This window comes from Choloepus didactylus, chromosome 3 (genome assembly GCF_015220235.1).
Source record: "Choloepus didactylus isolate mChoDid1 chromosome 3, mChoDid1.pri, whole genome shotgun sequence".
Classification (NCBI taxonomy): Eukaryota; Metazoa; Chordata; class Mammalia; order Pilosa; family Megalonychidae; genus Choloepus; species Choloepus didactylus.
This window is the reverse complement of record NC_051309.1, coordinates 140646936-140655581: the sequence shown is the minus strand read 5'-3', so window position 1 is coordinate 140655581 and position 8646 is coordinate 140646936. Positions and strand designations below refer to the sequence as shown.

At 41.7% G+C, this 8646-nt stretch overlaps 1 long non-coding RNA gene across 1 annotated transcript in view; it reads right to left on the bottom strand.

Annotated features, from left to right (window-relative positions):
- Window positions 1-4839: 4839 nt before the first annotated feature.
- Window positions 4840-8646, bottom strand: part of LOC119528819 — a 47487-nt gene continuing 43680 nt past the window's right edge. The window contains exon 5 of the long non-coding RNA XR_005215768.1: window positions 4840-4987. This is a non-coding gene — a long non-coding RNA (uncharacterized LOC119528819). The remainder of the gene's footprint in view (window positions 4988-8646) is intronic.

The window sequence follows — 8646 nt, the reverse complement described above, 5'->3', positions numbered from 1 at the left end:
AATTAGTTTGCTCACAGTTTTAGAGGACAGAAGGTCCAAATCAAGATATACGTTTTCTCCCTGGGGAGGCAGCATCCTGGTGAATGCAGTCCTCCATCACATGGCAATGCCCTTGGTCTTCCCAGTTCTCTTCATAAAGCCCACCGTAATCTGGATAAAGACCTGCCCTCATTCTGTTGGGCCACACCTTAATTAAAAATAACATCTTCAAGAGACCCTATTTACAATGGGTTCACACCCACGGAATGCAGATCAAGATTAAGAACATGTCTAAATTGGGGTATGTAATTCAATCCACCACAACTCACCCAAACTTTGTCCTCTGTATCCCTCCCCTGCCCCATCTTCACTGTGGAAACTCACAAGTGAATACTATTTTTGTTCCCATTATACAGGACCCACGTAGAAGTCTCATATTACTGTTGTACTGGTTGTTTATAGCTGACATCCACTCTGGTAGATGCATATGTCATATCATTTGTTAAATTATTTTGACTATTACCTGTGTATGCAGACACATATTTGTAGGTATGTATTTATGGGGGGGGGGGTGGGACATGGAAGGAAACAGAGAAGGAATCATCAAAGAGAGAAGAAACTAAACAAGAGCCAATGAAGGAAAGCTATGATGTCATTTCACATGCAAATACACATTTTATGTATACATTAGCAATTTACTCCCAGAGGAATTTCCTTCAGCCTAGTGCCAGAAATAACTTTCTCCTTTTGGTCTAAACATAGAATGTGGTTAGTAAAAGGAAGGGAAACTGAAGAAAACCGTTCTCTCCATCTCTGGAGAATGCGTTTCCCAGGAAAAAGATGAGGAGAAAATAGCTCATCAACATATCTTTCTACAGAATATCAAGGCAGTCAGTTGCTCAGACCATCGTAATTAAATACATGAGAGCCAGGAAACATGAAGCTCTCAAAAGCAGCATCAACTGGAAGAATTAGATGGTTTCCCAGACCATAAGAAACTTGCAGGAGAAAGCCTTTCTTATTCATCTTTGTATGTTCTAGCACATAGTAAACAGTCAATATCACTAAAGATTCTATTAAAATTTCAATTATTTCAATTGAATACTACTTATAGCTAATATCTGTAGCTTTTGCCACTGTGCTTATCATGAATCTCTTTAAAGGAGCCACCTTCCCAACACTCTCAGCCCATTTGGTTTGTATGCCGGTTTGAATGTATTGTGTCCCCCAAATGCCATTATCTTTGTGGTCTTGTGGGACAGACGTTTTGGTGCTGGTTAGATTTGCTTGGAATGTGCCCCACCCAGCTGTGGGTGGTGACTTTGGTTGGATACTCCCATGGAGGCGTGACCCCGCCCATTCAGGGTGGGCCTTGATCAGTGGAGCCATATAAAACATGCTGACTCAAAGAGACTGAACGGAGTGCAGCTGGGAGTGATGTTTTGAAGAGAAGCAAGCTTGCTAGAAAGGAACATCCTGGGAGAAGCCATTTTGAAACCAGAACTTTGGAGCAGAAGCCAGCCATGTGCCTTCCCAGCTAACAGAGGTTTTCTGGACGCCATTTGCCATCCTCCAGTGAAGCATTAGCAAACTAGAACAGATTTTGGTACCAGGAGTGGGGTGCTTTTGCTGCTGAGTCTGCAAATACCAAACATGTTGGAACGGCTTTTTAAATGGATAAGGGGAAGTTTCTGGAAGACTTGTGAGGAGCTTGATAGAAAAGGCCTAAACTGCTTTGGAGAGACTTTTTATGGAAATATGGACTCTAAAGATACTTCTGATGAGGACTTGAGCAGAAATGATGAAAACTGGAAGAAAGGTGATCCTTGTTTTAAAGTGGCACAGAATTTGGCAAAATTGAGTCCTGGTGTCACATGGAAGGAAGAATCTGGAAGCAACAACCTGGAGTACTTAGCTGAGGAGATCTCCAGACTACGTGTGGAGGACGCATCCTGGCTTCTCCTTGCAGCTTATAGTAAAATGCGAGCAGAGAGAGATAAACTTAGAACCGAACTCTTGGGTTCAAAGAAACCAGAAGTTGATGGCTTGGAAAATTACAGGCTTCCAGGGGGTGGAATCCCAGAAGCTACAGCCCAACGTGAGGATGGAACCAAACATGGAACCCAGCTGCCATTTCAGTACAAGCCAAGATTGGAAAAGGAGTTAAGCAGAAAGGATTTGTGGAAAGTCCTATTGTCTGATGGCTTTGACCCCTGCGTGCTTCATGCAAAACCAACAGAATTTTTGCGAGATCTTTATAGACAGAGCCATTGCCGGTCTGGACTGGAGGAGACAGACAAGGAAAAAATTAAAGGAAAAATCTCTTCAAAGACAGAGCCATGGAGGTTGAGGTCTGGAGTCAGGAGGTCTCGGGCTGGGAGAGTGGAGCAGCCCACATGCATGGAAAGGGTGAGTTTGCCCTGGAGGTCGAGGGCGGGCTTTCCACCTCGATGCTCTGGAAGAGTTTTGCCACCTCAGGTCCCAAAGAGGGTGGAGCACATTTCCAGGGAATTGGGGAGAGCCTGGCTGCCACCACACTGTTCTGAAGGGGTTGAGCGTGTGCCCCGGAGATGGAAGGGAATCCGGGAGCTGCCCCGAGGTTTGAGGAGGGTGGAGCCGAGAAGGTGGTCTCCCCAGTGTGTGGATATGTTGGAACACTCACCCAAGTATTTGGAGAGGAAACAGCTGCCAAAAAGGCCCTTGGGAAGGGTTAGGTTCCCGCTCTCTCAAGCCCCAAGGATGCAACGTTGTTCTGTTAATGACTCTCAGACTTTGAAATCTAATGGAGTTTGTCCTGCAGGTTTTAGGAACTGTTTTGGTCCTGTTAACCCTGTTTTCCTTACTGTTTCTCCTTATGGCAATGGGAATATTTATCCTATGAATGTCCCTCCTTTGTATATTGGAAGCATATAACTTGTTCTAAGTCCACAGATCCAAGCTAAAGGAATTATGCCTTAGGACTGACCACGACTAAATTGATTTTGATGGGATTTTGTACTTAAGTTTTGTTACTGAAATGATTTAAGTTTTTGTGATATTGTGATGGAATGAATGTATTTTGTATTTGGAAAGATAATGTCATTTTGGGGTCCAGGGGGTGGAATGTGCCGGTTTGAATGTATTGTGTCCCCCAAATGCCATTATCTTTGTGGTCTTGTGGGACAGACGTTTTGGTGCTGGTTAGATTTGCTTGGAATGTGCCCCACCCAGCTGTGGGTGGTGACTTTGGTTGGATACTCCCATGGAGGCGTGACCCCGCCCATTCAGGGTGGGCCTTGATCAGTGGAGCCATATAAAACATGCTGACTCAAAGAGACTGAACGGAGTGCAGCTGGGAGTGATGTTTTGAAGAGAAGCAAGCTTGCTAGAAAGGAACATCCTGGGAGAAGCCATTTTGAAACCAGAACTTTGGAGCAGAAGCCAGCCATGTGCCTTCCCAGCTAACAGAGGTTTTCTGGATGCCATTTGCCATCCTCCAGTGAAGCATTAGCAAACTAGAACAGTTTGGATAGGTTGTCTCACTCTTAAATCCAGTGTAGCCATGACATCACCACAAGGAATAGCCTAGAACTGTGACACATGTTTTAAGTTAACCAGCAGATTCAATCCTCTTATACAAAGTGATTGGTTCAAAGATGGGCATATCACTAAATCCAAGTTAAGAGCCAGACACAGGACTTTTGTTCAACTGCTGAGGGTGAGAAGCCCTCTCTTCCCCAATGAAGTCTTGGAAGTGTAGAGTCTTGGAAGACCTCAGCCTTCTTGAAACTATGAGGGGAGATCCTGTCTAAGAATGAGGCCAACATGTGAAAGAGAAGCTGAGATGAGCCCTGGTCCTGGAGGTATTGCTGGAGCCCCTGCTTCAAGCAACTGTTAAGCCAGACTCACCACTGAATTTGCCAGTTATAAAAGTGAGCAAATTCCCTCTTTGGTTAAAACCATTTAGGTTGAGCTTTTTAAACTTGCAACCCAAAGAGACTTAACTGATACACTGCTCATAACATATAGATGCTGATGTATTTCCATGATTTTTCCAAAAACATAGAGTAGATCCAGTCAGAAATAAGCTTTGCCAATTAAGTATTCTGTAAAGGGTGAGGTGGGTGGGTGTTTCTTACTTGGTTTGGACCACTCTGGACCCCTCAGTTTTGAGTTTAATTAATTAAATTGGATCCTTACAATCCAGATATTTATTTATAAAAAGATTTTACATGATTCTTAATCTCAGAACTTTGTGAAGACAGACTTGTTGAAAATGATAACCTACTTTATAGAATGAGAACCATAAATGTTTTACTGTATAATTAATGTAAATAGTTACATGCCAAATACAAATGGAGTTCTAATGCTAAATTTCTAATTCCAAACTCACTCATAATTAGTTTAAAAAGAACTTAAATTAAGTTTGGCTACCCAAATAGTCTCTATTTTTGTCCAGATTTCTCTTTTCCTTGCCTTGTCCAGGCTGGTTCTCTGCCATCTCTATATTAGGAATGAGGTAGAATGTTGCTTCTTGGCATCAGGACCCTTATTATTCATAACTATTGCATGTATTTGCAGTTGCTGTATACAGTTCTCTAAATTCACATTAAAATACCAAGTCCTTATTAATAACACTCATAAAGAAATCTCACTAGGCTTTCCTAGTACTTCAGACAATTTTTGGCTCTGTGGTTCTTCCCAATTTAAAAATAAAAGCATTTCACAAACAGAATTGAAACATCAATTTTACTACTATCTGGATTTAAAGACTGCAAGAAAAACTAGGTTTGGCTTGTTTTATTTTCATAGTCAAAGTGATTGTAATACAGTACAATTGTTTTCAGACCATTTACCTTTCTATCCCACATTTCACTCTAGGGGATTAAGGTATTCAAGTGAAAAAGAGGAGACCATCCAGAAGATTCTAAGTGGAAGCCCATATAATTCAGCAGTTGCCTTTGCTATGATGAAAGAAAAATCTTCCAACTCCTCTTCATCATCATCATCATGAGGATAAACCTTCTCACTGCATGAAATTTAGAACAGTGAATGACAGTGAACAACTTTGCTCTACTCCTCTGGGAGCTTACAATCTGATATAAATACAGACATAAAGGACATGCAGCAACTTAACAAAGGCTTTAAGGTCCATCCATTTAAAGAACAATGCAGCATAAGTATCTCCAGAGTAAGAGAAAGAATGACAGCAGCTGGGTTACATCTGACCATGGAGGTGAGGTGATGGGGAAGAGTACAAGTCTCTCCTGGCATGGACTGCAAACCCATCAATCACCTCAAGGAAGAGCCCAGAGGAAGAGCCCAGGACTGTGGCAGGCAAAAGGCAGCTGAGCAATTCGTTACATTGGAAGGGCCTCTACAAAGTTCATCATTTGATTCTCTCAAGAACCCCAACAGGAGGTCAAGTCAAGGACAAACACCAAATTTTAGCAACAAGGAAACTAAGACCCTGAGAGGTTATGACTTGGCTAAGATGACTTACAGAAAGCAAAGCCAGAAACTGTGCCACATATGCTACATTGACCTTTAGGCAATATTCCCTGGGTAGAAACCTGGCTCCAGATGGCTTGGTTTCTCCCTCACTGTGGTTCTCCTGATATGCTCATTTATTCAACTACAACAAATGGTCCTACTATGTTCCAGGCACTGCGTTAGATGCTGGAGATACCACAGTGAACAAGACAGATAGAAATCTGTCACCACAGAGTCTATATCTAGCAGGGAAAACAGATTTTAAGCAAATAATTACAAGGGTGAAGCATACTGTGAAAGTAAAGATATGGGGATAAATAATAAGAAAGCTGATCTGGACAGGGGTTGGTAAAGGCCTCCCTCCTGCATTCATTCATTCAACATTCACTGTTGAACATTGCACTGGGGATTCAATGGTGAACAAAATAGACAAATTCCCTGCCCCCACGGAGCTTCCATTCTAATGATATTCTTGGAGTGACACCTAAGTTAAAAGATGAAGGATAAAGAAGAGTATGCCAGGTGAGTGGCCAGGGGAGGATAAGGGGAAGAAATGACAGAGATGGAAAGAGTTTCCAAGGCAAGAAACAGCCTGTCTGAAGGCCTGGACAAGAGCAGGAAGGTGATATATTTAAGGAACTGAATGAAGACCACCAAGGCTTGAGCAGAAAGAGCAGCAAATGGGTAAGCCCAGCAAAGGGGGCAGGATCCAGATTATGAAGAACCTTATACACTGTGCTAGGACTTGGTTGTTGACCTAAAGCAATGGAAATCCATTAAGGGTTGTGGGCAGAGGAGTGACAAAAACAGATTTATGTTTGTAAAAGTTTTACTAACTATAGAGAGAAGAATGGGTGATAAGAGTGATATTGAGGATATTGCAGTAGTGAGGTCTGGACCAGAAGAGAAAGAAGCTGTATTAATAACACTAGATAGAACTGAAAATAAATTAACTCAAACTATCTTAGGTAAAGGAAAAGAACCTATTGTCTCATAAAATAGGAAGGTCCAGGGACCACCTTTAGGCCCAACTGGACACAGGGACAACAACTCTAAGAAGCAGGTACTATGATTTTTTTTCCCCATTTTTTGCAAGAGAGAAATGAAGTGAATTTCCCAAGGTCATATAGCTAGGAATTGACAGAGTCAGAATTTGAAACCAAGAAATTTGACTCCAGAGTCTTTGCTCCCAATTCTGGGGCATTCCAACATAGAGGATGAATAGAGAACAGGAACAAGCAAAAGACTGACAAGGGAAACCAATAGCATAGGAGGAAAATCAGAGAAAATCCAGAGGAAAATGTGCTCTTAGAGCAAAAAAAAATTTTTTTCAAAAAGAAAGGAGAGGTCAACTGGGTCGATGCTAGAGAGATTGAGTAAGTTTAGCACAGAGAATTGACAATTAGATTTGGAAATGCTATTGATGTGCTTGATAAAACCTATTTCAGCAAAGTGGTGGGAACCAAAAGTGCACAGGAGATGGGTTTATAAAAGGAAAGAACAGGAAATCAGAAAGTGGAGACAGGAAATATAAACAAATATTTTGAAGAGTACATGAAGAGAGGGAGAGAAAAGGAATATACAAGGGGGATGTGAAGCCAAGGGAGGTTTATTTTTAAAGATGATTAATAAGACATCTTTGCATATTGTTAGGAATAATTCAATGACAAGAAAAAAACCAATAACATAGGAGAAAGGGGACTGCAGTATTGAAATCCTTGAGTAAACAAGAATGGATGGGATCCAAGATGCCAACGGAGGGGTTGGATGTTAGGAGCAGAAACACTACTTGCAATGTAACAGAAAGAAAAGTCAAATATATGGTAGGTTTTGGTGATGGATAGATGGTGTAATTCTTATCTAATTGCATTTAATTGATTAAGATCATTGGCTGAGTATAACTGGGATGAAGGGATGGAGGTTTGAGAAGAGAGGTCATTCTGCAGTGTAGGCAAGTGAATGTATAAGGGAAGTGTAGCAGGGTTGTCTGGAAACACTGGACACCATTTGAGATTCAGGATGGAAATTTTTAGGTAAACCCAGTCATCATGGTTGTATGAATTTTCTCTAATAATTTTAGTTGCTCAGGTGCGGTTAGAGACTAGGAGGATAACGAGGTTTCACAAGTGTTGGGTTTTTTCCAGATGAATTCAATGGAGGGAGAGGGACAAGAAAGTTCAGATTTTCCATAAGGAAGTAACTAAAGTGCCTAGTTGGTCAAGAAGGTAAGTGATAACACAAAGGTGAGGGAAAGTAAAAAAATCAGTCGAGTCAATGGATTAAATGTCTCTATGGGGTCAAAGGACAGTTCCACGAGAAGGTGGTGATCAGAGAGTGGGTTAATGCTTACAGTCCAGAGATTTTGAAGGAGGAAAGCTTTTGATAATAACTATCAATAATGTCTATGGCATGACCATGAGTGTGGATGGCTGCAGTGGAGTGGAGGGAATTATTGGAGTAGAGAAATTGAAAAAAATTAGAGCTGGGTATTGGGTGGATCATCTACAAGGATTATAAAAATGACAAGATTAATTGTAGGAGTAAGAGAGGAAACAAAGACAATTGTCCTAGTTTGCTAATGCTGGAGAATGCAAAACACCAGAGATGGATAGGCTTTTATAAAACGGGGGTTTATTTCACTAAATAATTACAGTCTTAAGGCCACAAAGCATCCAAGGTAACACCTCAGCAATCGGGTACCTTCACCGGAGGACGGCCAGTGGTGTCCAGAAAACCTCTGTTAGCTAGGAAGGCAGCTGGCATCTGCTCCAAAGCTCCGGCCTCAAAACGGCTTTCTCCCAGGACGTTCCTTTCTAGCAAGCTTGCTTCTCTTCAAAACATTACTCCCAGCTGCACTCTCTTTCCTCTTTGAGTCAGCTCATTTATATAGCTCCACCGATCAAGGCCCACCCCGAATGGGTGGGGCCAAGCCTCCATGGGAACATCTCATCAAAATTATCACCAACAGCTGGGTGGGGCACATTCCAAGCAAATCCAACCATCACCAAAACGCCTGCCCCACACAAGACCACAAAGATAATGGCATTTGGGGGACACAATACACTCAAACCGGCACATTCCACCCCCTGAACCCCAAAATGACATTATCTTTCCAAATACAAAATACATTCATTCCATCACAATATCACAAAAACTTAAATCATTTCAGTAACAAAAGTTAAGTACAAAATCCCA